Genomic DNA, 22,122 nt, shown 5'->3' with positions numbered 1-22,122 from the left:
CAGGTCCTGTTCACAGGATTCCCATAGGTTTAACACTGTAAGAATAAGTTGCTGGAGTAGTACAGGGGCGGCCTGTCCTGTTTTGCCACCTGAGGTGAAACGGGATGGTGCTGCCCTGCACGTGCGCCACCTGTTGCTCACCACCCAGGTTCCCTTGCCACCCCTGCTGAAGCCTGGCTTGCCAGGGTCACACGGCTGAGGCTTCGGGGGCCTGGCAAATCTCATTGGGATCTTGCCGGAACCCAAAAGCTGCTGCAGCTGCTTCTCCACACTTTTCTGGCAGCAGCTGGAAGGTGCACCTGTGCCGCTGTACATTGGATTCCATCGCCTGATGCAATGCTTCAATCTGCTTCCTGGATGGAACGGCCCTAAGCAGATGGCTTTTGCTCTAATCAGCAGAGCTCTTCTTGTATTCTTAATTTCTATTTATGAAAGACAGACACCACCTTTCTGTAGCCCTCCATTTTTGACTCACGGCCAAATGCCCATCCCCTCACCTTTACAATTACAGGGCAACTGATCAGCTAGCACAGCCAAGTTCATTCTGGAAGCAAGGGGGAGCAGGCTCCTAGCAGCTGCTGTTCCTCTGCCTTATGACTGGGGCAAGCTAATCTTGCTGGGATTTTGAATTAGTTTCTCCACGGTGGGAAAATAATCCTCTTTTCAAAAGATACCTATAAACAATGGTGATCATGATGAATGAATATTTACAATCCTATCAGTTGTGTTTCTTTACTCCCCTTTGATTTTGGCTGCAAAATCAGATAGCAGAAGGGTGTGGGTGCAGCAGGAACAGTAAACAAAGCCATGATAGTGCAGCAAGCTGCAATGAAGGTGCATAACATGGAAACAAACAAACCACTGATTTGGATGCCTCTGAAGATACCATCACCCAGTTTGGTGTGTGTGCCATTGCCCAATTGGCTCAGTTTTTAAAGTGTACCAACATGGATGCCTCTGAAGATATCATTGCCCAATTTGACATGACCGCTCCTGAGATTGAGAAGCAGGTTTTGGTCTATGCTTGGGAATGTTTGCGGGTGGCAACCAGTGTGGCCTGAACCACACGGAGCCAGGACACACTGGAGACAGCAATGCGGGAGGGGGGCATGAACCGACATGATTGGTCAGTTCGTTAAGTATTTCTATTGCTTTACCTGATTGGGGTGGTGGTGTGCAGAATGAGGAGGCTAAGCTGGTCTGGCACAGCAGCCAGGCATGTACAACAGCACTGCAGTACCTCCCGCAAATTGGGCCAGGTTAGAAACCCGAGTGGGAAGGACTGTGCAGAGCCCTAAAGCCAACAAATTATGTTATCCATTCATACGTGTGTGTGTGTGTGTGTGAACAACAACACTTTATTACAGTCGTAGACCAGCATAATGAGGGAGGGGTACAATCATTTAAAATCTTTTAAAATCTAAAAAAAAAACCACTTTAAAGAAAACTAAAAGGAGTTAAAACAGAAAATATAGAAAAGTCCAAAAAAAGTCTAAAAGAAGTGTTAGGAACATCAGACAAGAGTGAAAGAGCGCAAAAGGCTAGTATATATAAGACTACAGCTATCAGTCTACAGAGCACTCCAATATGAGTGTATTTTAACCAAATTTTACATGGTAGTTCCTGAGATCAAGGAGCAGGTTTTTCCTCTGTGTTTGAATACAGTTGGATGCCATTTTCAACCAAGATGGTGGGCTGAATCTTTCAAAAGTGTACTGATTTCAAGATTGATTTCTAGGTTTCTTAGAATTCCCGTTAATTTATGCTTTGATTATACAGAGGGAAGAGAAATATTTAAATCTGCACAGCAAAATACAGCAGTGCAAAATGTCCTATTAGTTTATGAGTGTTTATTCAAAATTCTAAGATCTCACTTAATAAAGGCACTATATAAGACAGTTAAGGAATAATTACTGGATCTGCTCCAGTCGAAATTGAGACATTTTAAGTCCAATTTATTTCAGTGGCTTCATTGCATATATACTTAACTTTCATCAATTTATTTTGTTGGAAAAAGAGTTCAGCTCCTGATTAACCCTTCCATGAGTTTAACTCCCTTCTATTGGAATCAATGGGACTTAAAAGTGCTTAACTGTGACTGGATCTAGTTCTAAGTATATTGTTGCTCCTGAAAATATCATGTGACTATATGAGAATTTGTATTCCACAAATTGTTCCCTCTTAATGGGCATTCTTCCTTTCTTGACTGCTTGTCTTTTGCTTGAATGGTCCTGATGAGACCATGTAGAAAGCACCTCTTGTTCTTTTGAGTGTACCAGGTACGGCCTGTCCAATTGCTTTAGTGGAATGTTAATAGATGCCAGCATCAGAGCAGGTGTAGTGAAACAGCAGTGAAAGAGTCTATTCAAAAGGGATTTGGGGTTTTTTAAGTTTCCTTTGGGCATCCTGCCTCGTAGATGCAGTATGGTTTAGATAGGGTGCTATCTGTTCCAGGTTGTATGTGAAAGATCTACAAGATGGAGTGTGGTGTCTTTCAGATACCTTCAAACTCCAACCCTTACAGGCAGTCCAGAAGGAGGATATAGTCAATGGTATCAAAAACCACTGTGTTAGCAGCATCCAGATATCAGAGCTGTTGGAATCTGCCTGTGGTGAACCACTAAAAACATAAGAAGAGTCTGGTGGATCAGGCCAATGGCCCATTCTGTTGCCACAGTGGTCAACCAGTTGAAGGTGGAAAGGGTGTAAGCAGGAACTGAGTGCAACAGCAGTCTCCCCTCCTGTGGGTTTCAGCAACTGGTGTTCAGAATCATACTGCCTCCGACAGTGGCAGTAGAACATAGCCATCAGGGTTAGTAGAACAGGAGATGGCTGTCCTCACTTGGAAGAGCCTCTTTTTAGGTAAGACCCTTCTGAACTGATTCCACACGCCTAGGCTGAATCTTTCTAAGAAAGGAGGAGTATAAGGGGCTTCCTTTTTCTGGATGAGCTTTGCTTGAGCAGCAAGGTCTTCTTTAGTTCTGGTGTATTACTCTATCCTAGCATGTTCTTTATGCTATCTGGTTTGTTCTCCAGTCCTGATTTTTCATTTCATTCTGATTTGTTGCTAGTTCCTTAGTCCTACCTCTTGGTTTGTTCTTCCTATGTTGCACAGGTGAACCTGTGGCCTTCTAGATGTTATTGGACTCCAAATACCATCAGTCCCAACAACTATGTCCAATGGAAAGGGATGATTGGAGTTGTAGTCCAGTAGTATTTGGGGGTATTCAACCTATGTTGAATATTGGATTATAAGGCTTGTGTGTGTGTGTGATTCTGTATTTATTATTCATTCATTTATCACCCTTATATACCACTTTCCTCCAAGGAGCTCAAGGTGGTGGTTATGGTGGTTCTTCTCCCCGTTTTCTCCTCAGAACAACCCTGTGAGGTAGGTTAGATTGAGAGACGGCAACTGGCCCAAGGTCACCCAGTGAGCTTGATGGCTCAGTGGCGATTTGAACCCTGGTCTCCCAGGTCCTAGTCCAATGCTCTAACCATTACACCACACCAACTCTGTTAGCTAATGTGCACATAGATCATCCTATATAAAAATATTTAAACAACCATTAGAGGAAAATTTAATAAACATAAGGATCCATTCTTTTTGGAACATGTCATTGTTTACAAACTTTACAAATAAAATTTATACTTGGGTTTGATGGCTACTGTACTACTTTCGGAAAGCTAAGACTGAAGATTTAGAAATGAAATCACAGACCTTTTCTCCCTGTTGAAGCTCTATTTCTTGTTCCTCAAATTGCAGTTTTCTTAATGAGGTAAAGCAAGATTATGGAGATCATTTTTAATGAGAATTCAGGGACATTACTGGGTTAGCTGAGAAGTATGAAAATACTTAACCTCAGTTCCATGGGCTGCCCTTTATTAACATTTTCCTGCTACAGACACTCATATGATTGCAGATTCCAGAAGTCCCATCTCAACTGTTGGGTCCATATACTTGGTGTTAGCCAAAAGATACAAAACAACCATGGAGTACAAATCAATTTCAGTCATCATTTCTTCTGACTACAAGATACTGCAGAATGCGTCCTTGTCATTTCTGAGTAAAGGGCTTTGATGAGCTAAAATATCGAAACTTTTATTGACATTGCTGTAAAGACCTTGGAGTTGGAGAAGAAAAAGTTAAGACAACAGCAGTAATGGGCAGCAGCAGTTTGGAGGCAAAGTGAAACAAAAGGGTAGTTTGAGAGGGAGGATGGACCAAAATGTTGGAAGCTGTGGCACAGTTGGTTGCAATTGGGCAATGGTAGGGAACTGCCCATTTGGCTGCTGCCCATTTGGATTGGTAAGCTGAAATGCACAGAGCCCAGCAGTAGGTAAAGGCATAGCCAATGACAGGCAGGGCCAACTAATTCTACTTTTGTCCCCATCTTCTTCCTTTAGGAGTTCCATGAAGACAACATTGAGACTAAGGAAGAGTAACTTGACAGGCAGTGCTGCCCCTTGCCCCTGGACATTGTAAATAAGAAGGCAGACAGTTTGGGGCAGACTGAGGGCAGTGCCCAAGTGGGTGGGGAATCTGAGTCTCTCCAGATGTTGGATTCAAACCATTTGGTTCCATTTCACTTACTACATTGTCATAAATATGCAAGGACAGGATGGAAATAATACTGATATTTCTTCCCCCTGGCTCCTGATCTCATTTTCCCTGTTCCTGCCATCCTTATCCACCAGGCAGTTTGTTAATCAAAGGAACTCAGCACAAAAATTGATTCTTCTGTATTCTCAGCTGTTCTTCACAAACTTCCTTATTCCCAGGGCAGGAAAAGGCAACATGTCTTCTTTAGCCTTTTTTATGATCTGGCAGGTTTTCCACAGCTTTTAATAATCCCCTTCTCTAAACACTTTACAGCTGATTGCTACAGCTGTCGTCCTCAGACTTGTGGAGCCTGATGACCCCAGATGTGTAGCGCCATTCCTGTTCCATGCCACTTTCCCCTTCCTTCACAGTTTATGGCTAGTATTCAAAGTCCTATGCAGCAACCTAACTGGGCGGTGGAGCTTCTATTCCTTCTAATTGCCACCACTACCCAACAACTTGTGTCCAAAACGATAAGGGAGGATATTCAGGAGTCAACTCTCTGATTCAGTGTCAGCAGCTGTGGTCAGAAAACTCATCCTCACAAGCCTTTATTGTGAAATGTTTCTATCAAATACGGCCAAATCCACTTGATAAGATAGATTTCATAGATTAATATTCCTCAGCACAAGGAGCCATATATCAGTTATGAGCTGAGTGTTGTGAGACGTGAGAACTATTTATCAAAAGGTGCTAATGTTACTGTAATTGTTTTATTACTGCTTCAAGCATTGGTAGATAACCTCATCAGCTTCAAGATATATTATGGTCCAGAATAAAATTCATCAGTTAGGTTGCTTCTGTACATTTTGATAGGAAAAGTGCAGAACAGCTCTAAAGTCCCTTGTGATAACTTGATTACATTCTAGTCTATTAATAATTGTGCAAAGCTAGGCTCTTAAGTGTCTATTTAAGCACTCAAATAAATGCTGTATCTTCAATGCTGTTGTTGAGCTTCAGCTAGTTCTTAGTCACATTCTTTTACTCCTTTAAAGGAATTGGTCTGATAGCTGAAGATTGACATCTCTATTTATGCATCTAATTTTGAGGTCATATTCATTTAAAGGAATAACACTTTGCAAACAGTGCCAACAAAGAGATTTCAGAATGGTAATCTCCAACGATTGGCTCCTGTTTCCCAAAGAGCTGACAGTCTGGCTAGAGTGGAGAAATTAACAAATGCTGAGGAGGGGACATGAAAAATTATCTGAGGGAGAAAGCTTTACAAAACAAGTATTTTCTGTCAGAAGTACATCCATTGTGCTGGAGTTACATAGATTCAGTTCCTCTTCCTTTGTTCCAAAAATCAGCAAAATATATGAAATTAGGTTGCAGTGATTCTCTTGATCTCTTATTTTTCCCCCTTTGCCAAGAATAAAATACCGAACAAAAGAACTTGTAAACAGTATTCTACACTGATCACAGTGTACGAATTACCATCCATTAGCATATTCTTTGCTAATATTTTTTCCTGCTATGCATATCATGCTACAGGAAAGAGCTTTGCTATCTGGGTATAAATCGTACACTTCATGTGAAAGATCTATCCATGGACTGATAATATAATTATGTGTTTCTTCCTTTCCATATAGCCAGACTGAAAGCAGGTCTAAAAGTGGTTTCTTCTTCTTCTTCTTCTTCTTCTTCTTCTTCTTCTTCTTCTTCTTCTTCTTCTTCTTCTTCCAACTAAGAAAGATAGATGATTTTGAATTCACACATCAGTGCATAACTATAAAGACCAGGGGGGCCAGCCTTGCTATTCCACCAAGGCATCTTTATCTAGAACTGGGATACTGCACAGGGATATAGGCTCTTTCTGAAAATATAAAATTTATCAGCAAAGGAATATACTCTATATACTTAAAGTTACATCAAGTTACACCATAGGATTAAAGGCCTATATAAGTTAATATACAGAATTTTCCTTTTAAAGAAGGTGTGATAGCAACACTTGACACCTTAATATTTTCCTCCCTGCTTTCACCCAAGTTAGTGGCCTTCAAACTATATTCTGCTGAGTCCTGTGGCCACTGGAATTTATCAGTGGGAAGGTTAAGTAAAAGAAAGCAAGTGTGCCAATATTGCCACCAATCTTCCCTTACAATGTGAAGCTTCAGCGGAGTGTTGAGTACATTTTAGGGTGCATTCTCAGATTGCATAGAGCCACAATGAGTTTCAGAACACCTGAACAGTAAACGAAGTGTGGATTCTACCAATTGTTTCATAATTATTTGTAATGTCCAGGGGATACATAGTAGATAGTTTGGGGTTCATTTAAAACAAATTGACATCGAAAGCCTGGGTATCACTAGTCTAAGTACAAAACCTAGACTAGGGATTATGGAAGTTGTAACCCAAAACATCTTGAGGGTACCACATTAACAACCTCTGCTGTAAATGATTGACTTGCCATATTAGCTGAAGCCATAGTTGGAAGTTATGTAAACATGAAAGCTTCCTAGTAGTTAATTCAACTCTTATTTATTTCTCTTTTAGTTTAATGACCACTGTCAACCCTGCTACATCAATAAATGAAGGTAGGTTTTACAAATAAGCAAGAATAAAGAAGACCAATCTAGGAATTAAAGTATTATTGAGGAAAGGGACAAAAAATTAAGCCATCCTGCCTGCTGTTCACTTTGTGTTTCTGTTTATTTGTGCCTTATTGCTTTATTTGAAATTAATTAGACATTTTCCCTAAGTATCTCAGCAAAACCTGCTATCATAACCACATTATCTGGATGCTGAAAAGTAAAGAGAGTCATCATGCAAGCCCTTAACAAATGAATCCAAAACCTACTTTCACAAGTAGGTTTGCTACCAAGGCTCAGGCAGGGGGTGACTTAATATGCTCCCCAAAGTCCATGATGTTATCCTTGTCCAGGAAGATATTTCTGCCCAGACTTTCTTGAATCAAAGCAAAGCCTGCCATTCCTTGACTGCAAGCCTGCTGTTATAGCTTTTCTCCCCTCCCCTTCCCAGTTCCTGGCAAAGAGATATCTGGCTCAACTACATGCCAGATTGATGCTCTTTGCGACAGATCCCTTAATAATATTCAGGTCTCCTAGGCCCGGAACAGAAAAGCTCAGCAACAGCAGAGATTTCTATCTCCAGTATTTTGCTGATATATGAGAACACTATTATTTCTCTCCCTCCCCCACTTTCCCAATGAACGCACTCACAAAAAAACATTCACACACCCAAGCCCTCAGGCCCTACGATAAGAATATTTCTGCCTTTACACAGGACAAGCAACAAAGTGATTTATTTTTAGTTTTATCAAATTTACAGTCAGTGGGAGAAAGTTTACACTTGGGGCTAAATTACATCAGTGCAATATCTTTTAATACATGTATTCAGAGGCTATACATGTCTATAGTGGGGCCTCCGTGACAACTGGAGCTACTTCTCCAGGTTCAGCATATAGTGGTACCTCAGGTTAAGAACTTAATTCATTCTGGAGGTCCATTCTTAACCTGAAACTGTTCTTAACCTGAAGCACCACTTTAGCTAATGGGGCCTCCTGGGCTGCTGCTGCTGCTGTGCCGCCACTGCACGATTTCTGTTCTCATCCTGAAGCAAAGTTCTTAACCTGAGTTAATATTTCTGGGTTAGCGGAGTCTGTAAGCTGAATCGTATGTAACCCGAGGTACCACTGTATTGTGTAAAACCGGCTTTCGGTTTTGAATTTGGGTATCATGGGCACAATTCATAAAAGAAGTTCACAGGAATCTGCTGCAAAGCCCATAAAATACTCCTTGCTAGCTAAAAGCCTAGAAGAAGAGAACAACATAGCACAACAATGGGAATGTCAGTGGGACAAAGTTGACTAACCACTTCTCACTTCATATACAAACAATGTTTGCACAGGAAGGGTTGCCTATCCCATTGCCTAATGTTCCACTGTATGGGCCAAAAACACAGCGACCTTTTTTTTTTACGAAAGTTCTTTTTTGTCTGTATTGCTATTGATCAGTACACTAAAAAGTATGAAACAACAAACTGCAATCCTTCTCTTCTTCCCACCTATTTGCACAAGTTGTACCACAGTTTAACTCCACCACACAGCACCCCATATAAAAGTCTAATTGTGCCCACTATTTAGTGCTTATGGAATCAAGAATAATATCTGAGAACCTATGAAATCCGAACAAATTCTGTACCACAACAGCTTTTTTTATTTGTGATGTTCCATATTCTGAAGTCCCCCTTCTGGTGCAAACACATGCTTTGAGTGGAACTTCATACAATTTAAAATACTCATTGTGAGTGTTTACCATATAGAGAAGTGACATTGCATGATCATGAGTGCCTTGAGATCCTGCAAAAGCTCTGGCTGCAGCTTTTACTAGCATGAATATAGGCAAGAGAAGATTATGGCAACTTCAGACATATATGAATATATTTGTATCCCAAATTCAGAAAGTGTTTCAAGCAATCCTGAGAAGTATTAAATGAGAAATCTTTTGTATTTTTAAATCTTGTAGTTCAACAGTTTTAGCATTCTGTAACTTTGGAGCCAAGAGCGGTAGTCTTGTAATCTGGGGAAGCGGGTTTGCGTCTCCGCTCCTCCACATGCAGCTGCTGGGTGACCTTGGGCCAGTCACACTTCTTTGAAGTCTCTCAGCCCCAGAAGAAAAAAAGGAGTTTGGATTTGATATCCCGCTTTCTCACTACCCTAAGGAGTCTCAAAGCGGCTAACATTCTCTTTTCCCTTCCTCCCCCACAACAAACACTCTGTGAGGTGAGTGGGGCTGAGAGACTTCAGAGAAGTGTGACTGGCCCAAGGTCACCCAGCAGCTGTATGTGGAGGAGCGGAGACGCAAACCCAGTTTACGAGTTCACCACTCACCTCACAGAGTGTTTGTTGTGGGGGAGGAAGGGAAAGGAGAATGTTAGCCGCTTTGAGACTCCTTCGGGTAGTGATAAAGCGGGATATCAAATCCAAACTCTTCTTCTTCTTCTTCTTCTTAGCCTAAAGTACACTTACTTGAGAGTATGCCCTGTTGAACTCAATTGGATTGACTTCTGAGTAGACGTGTCTTGCACTGTTAGTCTGCCACCGTCCTAATGGAATCATCACACCTATTAAAATACCATTTTAGTCATGCTTAGTTGCAAATGAGATCTTTGTATAAGTTTTAAGAGCCTCGTCTTTAATTTACTATGCACATTTAGTAATATGTCTAGACAAGCCTCCCCCCCCCCCAACTTAAAGCATATTACTTAAAATATTCTAATTAACATATCCCAGGCCTTAAAATCAAATGTTTTCTAAAGCACAGTGTTTCTTTTCAAACTTCACTGCAGGGCAACAATGCAAAACCTGATTGTTTTATTTACATTTTTTCCCCTTATGTGGTGCACCTTTAACAGACTGAGCCAGCAAATAATTTCTGAGGGTGTCGGTGGTTTATGTTTTCTTACTTGGTCTGCAGTTCCACAAATCACAGAAGAACAATGGGTTTCTGTACATCAGATTTTGTGCAATGTGTTATACAACACATTTCATATAAATACAGTCATGGACTGGAAAAGCTTACGTCTCATGGAGTCATTATACTTCATAATTTTCAAATTGCTATTGTCTGGTGAATGTCTCATCCTTGCTTTACTAGCCAAGAAAACCACAGAGATTGTAACATAACAGTGCAATCCTGTGCAGGTTTCCTCAGAAGTTAGTCCCATAGTATCCAGTCAGACTTACTCCTTAGTGTTCAGGAGTGCAACCTAAAGAAAGACATTTCAACAGTATTGCCCTTAAAGGGTGGAAGTGTTATTAGTGGCTAATCAATCACTTTAGGCCTATTCAGAAGTTCACACGCAGGCACAAACTGTGTTGGGGGACACAGGGCTGGCAGAATGTGAATATTTTAAAATAAATGAAAGACACCCAACCAGCTTTACTGCATATAGCAACAAAACCCCACATTTCCTGACTCTTCTTCTATGCACACATACTCACTTAGAAGTGCCCAAGACCAGGCACCAAGAGGGAACGGGTATCTGTTAATTTCCCCATGCCTCATGCCACTTTTATTCTCATTAATTATTATACAGTGGAACCTCGGTTGTTGAACGTAATCTGTTCTGGAAGACCGTTTGACTTCCGAAACTTTTGACAACTGAGGCGCTATGGGCGGTTGGCAATTTCAATGGAGAAAATGGAGAAATGCGCCTTTAGAAGCTGTTTGACTTCCAAGGCGCGTTCGAAAACTGAAGCATTCACTTCCGGGTTTTTGGCATTTGGGTTCCGAATAGCTCAGCTTCCAAGATGCTCAAAAACCAAGGTTCCACTGTATGATAATGATAATGATAATGATAATGATAATATTTGTATGCCATCCATCTGACTGAGCTGCCCCAGCCACTCTGAGCGGATCCCGACAAAATATTAGACAAAATAAAACTTCAAATATTAAAATTACAGCAGTGTTTACAGATTAGTGCTCTGGGATCATTATTTTCTTCGATTCAAGCTGGATGGACAACAGCCCAATCCTAGCAATGACTGCTTAGAAGTAAATCCTATTGAATTCAATGGACCTTATTCACATGTAAGTAGGTTTAGAATTGCAGCCTAAATTTATATAGTTTGCAGCTTTTCTGACACAAGGACTTTGTTTTCTTTATGATAGGGTCTATATAGCCTAGTGAATGACAACCAGAGCACTGCTTCTGATTCAGGCTTCTGTATTCTCCCAAGATAGATAAATATAAAATAATAGAAATTCTCAAAGGTACTCTTGATATTGATCTCTCTGGGAATACTCTAGATGTTGTTACTGTACATATTACTTGGATAGCAGATTGACACTTAACTGTACTACAGGAAGGCCTGTCCATTCTATCTCCTCTGCTTACTTATGCCCTTAGGCTACACACATACTGAATGTGCCTGAGACAACAGCCGAAACCAGAAACGTCTCCCTTGCCACTTCTTTTTTGTATGCAGGAGCTTCATTTCTCAGCTGCAAAGAGAATCATGTATCTGAGCATACTAGTGACAGTCTGCTTTAAAAAAGCAAGAAGCTGCTCATTTGACTTGTGTTCGTGGGTGCACTAAATAGCAGATAATGCACACACACACATTTTATTTTTATATTTTATATTATTTTATTATTAAGCAGTATAGGGGAAAAGGGCGGGTAGCTTAGGGCATTAATCACTTTCATGATAATGGATCTGGTCAGACATTAAACATTTAGAGAGAGAAATTCAGTTGTGCAAAAGGATCTTTGCTAGCACAGTGGGACATCCGGTGGTTCCCAAACTCTCTAGAGAAGATTTTTGCAGGGAATTTGGTGGAGTGGGGAAGAGGAGGATACACAAGCCCTGTGGCACTAGTGAACATCTGCTGTGACTGCACTGTATCTCATCCTTATGCCTTTATCCAAGTATAGTAAGTTGCGAATGAGTCCCACTGAAAACAACGGGTGGACTTCAACTTTATATTCTTCCCAACAGTCCATTTGTTGCAAGCATTTCAGCTTGTCAGATGGAGTCATCCCCACTCTCTTCTTGCTGCATGCTGTTCTGGGGTTTCTCCTGGCTCTAAGGGGCCGATTTCAGTGGGTGCACAGGAGGAGGAGGAGAGTAGGAAAGGGCCGTTCCACAAATGGAAGTCCTTGTGCAGGGCTGCCACTGACAGGGTGCTATAGGTGAATCCAACACAATGAATGGGACTGAACTATAGTAGTGGCTCACTTGTTTCATTCATTTCAATGTGCTGTACCCCTACTAGACATACCTCCCTTTATTATATTGCATTTTTATTATTTTAGGTGTAGTCAGTGCTTTTTTCTGGGGGGACACAGGGGTACGCATACCCCTAAACATTTTGTGAATTAAGTTTGGACTCACTGAGGGGCAGTACAGTGGTACCTCAGGTTACAGACGCTTCAGGTTACAGACATTTCAGGTTACAGACACTTCAGGTTACAGACTCCACTAACCCAGAAATAGTACCTCGGGTTAAGAACTTTGCTTCAGGATGAGAACAGAAATCGCGTGGCGGCAGCGGGAGGCCCCATTAGCTAAAGTAGTACCTCAGGTTAAGAACAGTTTCAGGCTAAGAACGGACCTCCAGAATGAATTAAGTTCTTAACCCAAGGTACCACTGTATTTCAATATGAGTAGGAAAATGAGAGTAACCCTAAACATTTTTTTTAGGGGAAAAAAGCACTGGTGTAGTTAAGTGGTGACCATTTTAGGTGTGATAAGTGTCCCAGTCTTCGAATGCAAAGGACACAATCCAATGGAAGTCGCTCCTGTTTAAGACCCATTGAAACATTTAGCTGCACACTAATTCAACTGATAGGATGCTAACATTTGCTACATTGCATCCAGCAGAAGGAAATCCTTGACATCCCCTTTCTTCTCCTCTTATACATTGTGGTGGTAAACATGAGATTGAAAGCACCTACATCTGTTTTAAATGAACTGGAACACTTTGCTGCCAACTGAGACACATGGCACCTCATCTTTACATGTTTTCTCTCTGGCTCTTTTCTCAGTATCTCCTGCTTGCTGATAATAGTAACTCCTTTTGTTTATCTATGGGGAATTTTACCTGGCTCTGTTACTACTCTCTTAGATGTTACTGGGTTTTCAGTAAGGGTTTTTTTAGATTTGTGTTTTGTCACATTTTTTATTGTTTTGTTGTGGTTATGCACTGCTTCAGGCACCATTTTCATTGGTAGGGAATGTGGCACATAAATTCAAGAACTGTATCTAAATAAGATAAATAAATGGAAACCTTAAGTGTTGTCCTGTGAAACTGGATGTCAGAATGCATGCAAACTATATATCAGTATAGTACAAATAAATCAAACTAAAGGAGCCCAATGCTTATAGACGGGCATTAGGATAAGTATATCTTAAGAAAGTTCTTATTCAGACTTGGCTTCAGGCAATGAAACGTCATAGATGTAGAACTCTAGTGAGTGAAATTTCTAGGGAGCAAATTAGGCTAAAAACATCTTCTAGAGACAACTAGAAAGGAATCACACACCACTTGAAAATAAGGCAAGTTATTCAGTAAATGTTTCATTTATTGGGTCTTCTTCCATTGCTGTTTAGGGTTAAAAGACACGCTGTCAATAAAAATGGTAAATTTATGGATGGTTTGGTTTTTCAGAGCCTCAGTCCTTGTTACATACATGTATTAAGCTTGATATTGCCTCATGATAATGTGAGATTACATTTCGATCACTGCCCCTTTCTTTCAGACTAATAATATTTTTGTTGTCTGGTGAAACTTACTAATAAACCTTGGAATTATAGCAGAATATAGGTTCAAAGAATTTAGTGGTCTACATGGGCATGGCTAGTAAAAAGAAGCTTGGCTTTTAAGACGATAAGTACCAAAAAGGCTGGGATTTGTTTTTTGTTTTTAAAAAATGGATTCCTTTTAATAACGTTCTTACAGAAACACTCCAGGTTCAAGCTTATAAAAGAAAAACAAACAGAGAAGGCTTTTGATGCACACTCTTGGGAGTATTTATCCATCCACCCCCAATTCTCAGATTTCACACGAAAATTTTAAAATGCATAAAATGTAGGGAAACATGATTGCAATGTAATTTCTGTTGCTCTAATAGGGACACAGAAATGCACACATTCAATTGCAAGCAATCAGGTTTAAACTAACATGGTTGCAGATAGACACTGTAGCATAGTGGATAAGGTGAGGACTTAGAACTGGGCTGATATCAGAAGCTCTTCTAGCATCCCTCCTTTTTCTGAAGGAAGGCCTGCGGCCCCAGCAAGGCTTGTTATTTGATGTCCTGCCGCCAGTGTAATCTCACTTCTGAAAATGGTGCCATCTTGAGTGGGCTAAGATGGGAGAACAAGTCCAGTTTCTGGGGAGGGGACAGCGTGGATTTTCTTCCTTTCATTCCCTGATGCTACTGTGAATTCTCCCACTGCCAAGATGCCCGAGGAACCAGTTAACAGGCAGTGCAACTTCACCAAGCCAGGCCAAGTGAAGCTGAGAGGCCAGGAGATAGGAACCTAGCCTAAATAATACCAAAATTGGAGGCAGGACAGTCAAACACCAACAGCTGTTATAAAGACTGTGCTAATAGTGTGAGGGATTGCATTTGCACAATAGCCAAACCCTTTCCATGTCAGTTGTATTGCTCATATGTGCCTGTATGAAAGCATAATAATAATAATAATAATAATAATTCAGATGAAGGTGACATAAATAAAACAAATCTGTTGAAGGGTCCCCAAAACTGGTCAACAACCAACTGGCTATCTTAATATGAGATTAACTGAAAACATGACATCAGTCTGGCGAACAGAAACTGGAACATTTGGAAACTGGAACAGCAGTATTTGATAGGAATTCTGTTGTATTGGGGTGGTGTTTTGGTTTGTTCAGTAGCATACCTAAATGGACTTATTTCTGAAAACATATTACTCACTGATCATATATTTTTGAAGACTGGTATCTTCAAGACACACAGCTCATAACTGGAATGCACTCGCTGAAATCCCACTACAGACAATGGGGCTACTCTTGAATGAATGATTCAGACAGCTAAAGAAGTTCTATTGACTTCAGTCACCTTACTTTGGATAAGATGGCTTGAAGTCTAAAGCATATGTTGTCTAATTCAGTGAGGGTATGACCTTAAACTCATTTATGCAAAAGTAGGTTGACAGAAAATATGGGTTATTTCCATGTAAAATAGTAAGTGACTGATCATGGGTTTACAAAACACCTTATAACAAGTTACAGGATCAGCTCAAGGCTCCTTATCTTGCTGAGATAGTTAGCTTGTGTGCATTTTCCCAAGCAGTTCTGCAAAAAGCAAAGGTCAGGTATGCTAGGAGATCCAAAGCAAATTTAGCAGACCATTTTAAGCATACATAAAGAATTCTGGCAGAAATCCCAGTTATCTTGAGGTCAGTGGCAAAACTCCAAGCTATTTCAAAGGAGACAAGATTTACCTGCAATATTACTTTTCAGAGGATTTGGAGGGAGCTTAAATTGGTACCATTGTTTAAACATCCTTGCTTGGCTCCTTCTTATAATACGTGCAGTCCAATCTAAATTATAGGTGTAGATGCTTTAATACAAAATACATTGATCTCAGATCAGTTATTATTATCTGCGTAGCCACCTTTCCTGCAAGGAGCTCAGGGACACAAATATTGAACCCACCTTTTAAGCCTCTCAGTAACTTGTAAGGTAGGTTAGGCTGAGTGGTCAAGGGTCACAGACTGAAATGCTACCCATGTCTACTCAGAAGTAAGTCCTGATGAATTGAGTGTGGCTTACTCCCAAGTAAATGGGTTAGGATTGTAGCCTAAGTGAGTTTCATGGGTGGACTTGAACCTGAATCTTCTGGATCCTACTCCAACACACTCTCCATTAATCCACACTGGGTCCATGTGTTATGAGTAGCTTAAGTTATGGCTTTGCTTTTAGAGACATGTAAGTGGGATCCATTCCTTTTCCAGTTTCTCCTTGTGTGTGTTGAAGTGAAATACTTCTAAAAATGTATATTGTTCTAATTAAAGTGATCCATGTGCTTAACATATACATGGGCTCCTAAACTGTGGTCCATGGAACAGCAGTGGCCCACAAACTTCATTCAGGTGAGCCGTGGTAAATCCGCATTACATATCATATTGATTTTTAATTGCTGTTTTAGTTTCTTGTATTGTATTTTATAGCATCACAGTCTGAATTCTGTGGAGGAAGTGCAAACTGCAACACAATATTAGAAATAAAAGAAGCCACAAAAATAAAATTAAAAATCATATAGCACCTAATACAATTGCTACAACAGGACCCTCAGGACCTTGAGTACCGGTAATTCTAAAGTGGTCCATGGGGGGAAAGTTTGGAAACCACTGTCTTATGGAAAGTATTCATATCACTTGATTTTTTTTTAGTATTTCATAATACATGGATGAAGCTGTAGGTGGAAGATACTTTTTAAAGTTGCCTTTTATAAAAAAGACTTTTTGAAAAACAGCACTACAGGAAGGAGGTTAGCGTAAAACATTTCTCCCTGACACGAAATTGTATTTTGTATTTTCATAGAATCATAGAATTGTAGAGTTGGAAGTGCCCACGAGGGCCATCTAGTCCAACCCCCTGCAGGAATCTTAACATGTGGTCCCCCATCCAATGTGAAACTATACTGGACCCTGCTTAGCTAGCTTTGCAAGTGTGCTAGCACTTTTATAGCTCCACCGCTTTTAAAATCATTGTCTGTATTATGTCGCATGTAGCTTCAGCTGCGACTTCAAGTGGCAGACTGTGAGTTGCAGAAGTTTACAAAGAACTAAACAAATGCACAAATAAATAAATGAAAAGTGCTAGTATGTTTTTACAGGGAAGAGCATTTAAAAATGGCATTCCTCCAGCAGCAATCTAACAGGTACAGTCCTCTATGAGGACTTTGCCTCTCGGTTGTGCTGCTTGTGTCAGCATTGACACTGCCAGACAGCATTTCAAACTTCAGTAATTGTGATTCCTGTGGGAAAATTAGCCCTTAGTAAGCCTTAACATAGCCCAATAATGCAGGCATCATTAGTGGCTCCACGGGTTACAGATTTGCTGGGTGTATGGCGAGTCCTTTTCAGCCTGACAGCCATGTTCCCTTCTGAGTATGCCACTGGGTTAGAGGCAAAAACGAGGGGTGTGGGTGGGCAAAAACATTAATGTGTGATGTAACATTCCTTTGTATGGAGGCTCTCTAGATGATGCTCTCTAGACGACGCTCTAGGGAGCCCCCTCTCTCTCCATCCTCCATCCTCCATCCAGGCAGGCAAGAAGCATTATTATAGTATATGTGCTGCCAAAGTGAGCACGGCAAGAAGCATTATCACAGTTGAATAACATAGTCCAGCCAGGCAAAGGACGTGGAAAAGGACCAATGAGAAGGGAAGTCTCAAAGCGGGAGGGGAGAGTCCAGGAGGGCCACGTTTGGCTTACGTTTAGCCCCTGAGCCAAAATTTGCTCCTAAGACTTCCTGTCTCAGAATTTGTGCAATTAAACAGTATACTGCATATCAGTTTGTGTCATGCGGGGTTTTTGGGGGGCCTGGCACTGTACCTTTGGAAAATCCTTCCCAGAGATATTTGATTAGCACTCTACTTGCTGTCTTTAAGGTGTGTGCTGAATGCTATTTCATTCTCTCGCGTGCTTTTTGTTAATGTTTGTAAATAGCTGTTTTGCTTCTACCTTTTAGTATGTGTTGTTCAATATTGTATTGTTTTTAAAATTTTGGTTTTAATGATCTATTTGAAGATTGTAAGCTGCTTCAAGCATTGCAAGGAAAGCAAGATATAAATGCTTTAAATCAATCAGTTCATTCATAATCACAGATGCAATGCTTCAATATGCCTATGTTTGGGCCGGGAACAGAAGTTCCAGCTGATGCAGAAAGCAGAAGCCAGACTGTTGATGGAACTGCCTGGCCAGCAACATGTGACACCGTTGTTAATGCAGCTGCCTTGGCTACCCATCTACTACTGAGCTACACAAAGGTGCAACAATCATGCCACCTGGACTTATATTTATTGACTATGAAAGCACTTTGGTGGTCCAGACAGGGTCACTTCATCAGTTTTAAAAGGCAGCAGTCTAGCATATATAGGAAGAAGTTGTTGAAGTCCATGCCCCAAGCACTTGGGTTTGACATAGCAGCTGCTGGTTAGAATGTGCTTTTCAAATCATATATCACATTGCTCACAAAATGGATTAGTCTGAATTTCCCCTCGAATATTGTATTACTTTGGCTATAGCAAGTTATGCATTTGTTTTCATCTAGGATACAACCTGAGAACTTTGAGCAAACAGGTGTTTCTGATCTCGGTAAGTTTTTGTTTCCTTGTATAAAAAAGTGCTGTAAACCTAAGTGCATTTATCTGGAAGTAAGTCCTACTGAAACCAGTGGCATTTACTTCCAAGTAAATGTGGTTAGATAAGAGTTGTGAAACTGTCAGATATGTAGCATATATACATAGTTTTATATAATACTAAATATTTGATTGCTTCTATAAACTTCTCCCCATTGCAGACGTTAATATGTAAGGATTATTTCCTTAGGATTATTTTCAAAATATGTTTACAAAAGTCATTCTTATCCCACAGTGCTAGCCACAACCACAATATAAACATGTCTGAAGAATACGGAAAACCATTTCACTTGGTGGAATATATTTTTTAAAAAGACGTGTGTTGGTCTTTCCTAAGTTTCCTTCTGTCCTGTAGTGACCCTGACATCACAAAATGCTTGTGTATGCTTTTACAACACTTCCCCTTATATTAGGTTAAAAAGGTAAAGGGACCCCTGACCATTAGGTCCAGTCGTGACTGACTCTGGGGTTGCAGCGCTCATCTCGCTTTATTGGCCGAGGGAGCCAGCATACAGCTTCCGGATCATGTGGCCAGCATGACTAAACCACTTCTGGCGAACCAGAGCAGCGCACGGAAATGCCGTTTACCTTCCTGCCAGAGCGGTACCTATTTATCTACTTGCACTTTGACGTGCTTTCGAACTGCTAGGTTGGCAGGAGCAGGGACTGAGCAACAGGAGCTCACCCCGTCGCGGGGATTCAAACCGCCGACCTTCTGATTGGCAAGTCCTAGGCTCTGTGGTTTAACCCACAGCACCACCCACGTCCCTCACACCCAATGGGCATAGTGCAATGTGTGTATATGCACAGACAATTATGATCTTTTGTTAGTAACCTTTGGAGAATGCCGTGTGCATTTGGAGATGCTCTTGTGTGATTCTTGTGCAAGCGGGGAAGCTCTTCAATAATTAGCTACAATGATAAAACTTCAGAAGCTTGTTAGTCAGTTGTAGTGAAAACAAAAATGTCCCATGGCAATTGCAGAACTGTAAGGCCTACATGCATTACCATGCCATAGTGGCAGCATGGTTACCACTTCTGTGGAGGATGCTTGAAATATTTGTTGGGGTAGCTCTGCCCCCGTCTTCCCTGGGCTACACAAGGCTTAAGTGCCCTGAGGCAAGGCAGAAGCCAGGGTGCCCAGGCCAACTCCTGAAGGGACTATCAATGGCCTGAGAGAATCCTGGGGTAGCCCCACTTCCATTTTCCTACATCTTAAGGCAGAGAGAAGCCCAGCCTTCAGAGCTACTAGTACCATCAGCTTCTGAAGTCAGACTGCAGATATTTGTAAATTTTCTTTGTGTTAATAATTGGGAATTGCCTTGGGTGCCTTCATAGAAAGGCAGTCTATAAAGGCAATAGCCAACTAAATAATGTATGGGTGACCACATGGCATTCACAGAGCATATGGGAGACTCTCACACCTCTACCACTGATCCTTGGGGCAGCTTAGTGAGTGAACCTTTCCCAAGCGCTTAAGGCAGGCATAGGCAAACTCAGCCCTCCAGATGTTTTGGGACTACAACTTCCATCATCCCTAGCTAGCAAGACCAGTGGTCAGGGATGATGGGAATTGTAGTCTCAAAACATCTGGAGGGCTGAGTTTGCCTATGCCTGACTTAAGGGAATGATGGCATCCACTTTCAGTCAGGATTATGTGCACTCAGAAGCCCTGAATTGAGACCCTTATGTTTAGGATTGAAATGCCATATGAAAAGTGCTTTGTGGGTTGTGTGTCTAGTGCTATCCTGCCCTACTAGCTGTGTAATAAGAATGACATTGGTTTGCCACATTCAGACACAGGAGCATGGCCCTTTCAAAGAAACAAGACCATTCTATTGATGATGCTATGTCTACTCAGAGGTAAGTCACACTGGAGTCAATAGGGTTGCAGCCCCAGGGAGGTTTTTAGGACTGTGGTGGTTATAATGAATGCTTCCTCTTGGGGAATTTTGACACGTCTCTCTGTCTGTAATTATGATTTTGTGTATGTTGTATTTTTAAAACTCTATCTCACTTTGACAATTCCCACTGAAAAGCAGGTTATAAATTTGTATTCAGCTAAGGTTGATTTCAGTGGGTTTAAGTTAGTCATGTTCATTAACTCCAATGAGTTTGCTCTGAGTAGGACATTTCCTACCAGCTGTTGTAAATACCTATCCCTCCGTTTAGCTAGAGCACATGGCTCCATACAGCCAATGAAATATTCAGCATTTGATTATTTTTCTTATATTATCTTGGGGTTAAAAGATATTTAAAAATAAAACAAAACAAAAAGCAACATTGTGAGAAACACTGTCAGTTAAACCCACTTGTTTATATATCAGGTTCATTATACTGATCAGGGGCAATTGACTAGTATGTATCCCAAACATAGTTATTTTTCAGAATGTCTGAAAGCAAGTTGGTCAAAAACCCAGAAGAAAAAGAAACTGTTAAATCCATTTGTACATTGATTTAACAGAGAAGTATTTCATTCTTCTTGTGTTTTTCTTTTTTCTCTGGGTGTCTTGAAATAATCCTTTTTCTGTCTCCATCCTCCCACTTAGACATTGTTCACAGACTTACTTATTTATGAAGTCTGAAGGTTAGTTCCTACCTGCTGAGAGTAATTAGCCCTGTTCTTTGTGTCCTATGCAATCCTGTCTGATTAAATGTACACATTTGTTTTACTTCTTTTCATGTCCCTTTTCTCTTTACTCCTGTTTTCCTGATTGCAAGTTGCCGTGATTCTTTTTTTATTAAAAAAATCTATTTTGCCTGCATCTTTCCTTTAGTATGCAAATTTCTATGTGAACTTATAGTATATATATATGCTGTGTCAATCGCTGTTTTATTATTTTTCATTCATGTTCCCCAGAGCAGACAGTTTTAGGGAATACCGGTATCTCCCGCCCTCTAAATTGTCTAAATATTGCATGACAGATTGGCTTTGTTTTGGAAGCCTTTTAAGATCCAGTGGTTCTTAGTAAGAGCAGCAGGTTATGCTTCTTGTTGTGTGTGTGTGAAATGCTTGGATTTAGTACAGCCTATACTTTTTTCCTTTTCTTTTTGACACCATTTCTATTAGGCAATTTACTAATTCTCCTTGAATTTACTCCGTGTGTGTCTTTCTCTCCCGCTCCCCCCTCCTTCCCGTCTCCTCTTTTGTTCCTTGGCCCATGTTAAAGTTTCCAATTGACTCCTCCATTGTTACAATTTGTCACTGCTGGAAGATCAATTTGTTTTACTCCCCTCATCAGCACAGTAGAATCGGGTGCCAGATGTCTTTCTTTTCTTTTCTTTTTCCTTTTTTTAAAAAAGCAGCCACATTATTCTTCTGCTCCCAGTTTGCGCCTGTTTGGAGCCTGATCGCTGGCTGGTAACTGGAAAAGAATGTTCTGTTGCGCATTCCTGAACTGCATCCCCACCCTCCTCCTCCGCCCACCCTCCCCCAATAATCTATATTTGGCAATTCATTTACTAGCCTGCTTTGGGGACCACACAGTTGGATCACACACAGAGAAACAAGCGATATTTTCTGTCCCCTAGAGCCAGTGCGATTTTGCTTGTTTGTTTGTTTTCTTTTTCCTGGAGGAGCGAGCGAGGGGAGCCGGGTGGCGGGACGCGCAAGCAAGAGCGGCCAACGGAGG

General features: G+C 40.9%; 1 long non-coding RNA gene across 2 annotated transcripts in view; it reads left to right on the top strand.

Moving 5' to 3' along the window:
* LOC307216123 overlaps positions 1–18,444 on the top strand; it is a 75,699-nt gene extending 57,255 nt beyond the window's left edge. Inside the window, exons 5-6 of one of the 2 annotated variants that reach the window (XR_013838918.1) lie at positions 7,100–7,140; positions 18,403–18,444. This is a non-coding gene — a long non-coding RNA (uncharacterized lncRNA). Of the gene's footprint in view, positions 1–7,099; positions 7,141–11,036; positions 11,155–18,402 lie in introns of those variants that run through there. The other variant, XR_013838919.1, reaches the window with a different exon arrangement.
* The last annotated feature ends 3,678 nt before the right edge of the window (positions 18,445–22,122 follow it).

The sequence above is a fragment of the Podarcis cretensis genome, assembly GCF_951804945.1.
Source record: "Podarcis cretensis genome assembly, chromosome: 5".
Lineage (NCBI taxonomy): Eukaryota > Metazoa > Chordata > Lepidosauria > Squamata > Lacertidae > Podarcis > Podarcis cretensis.
Note: the sequence above shows the minus strand (reverse complement) of the source record. Positions and strands in the feature narration are given on the sequence as shown.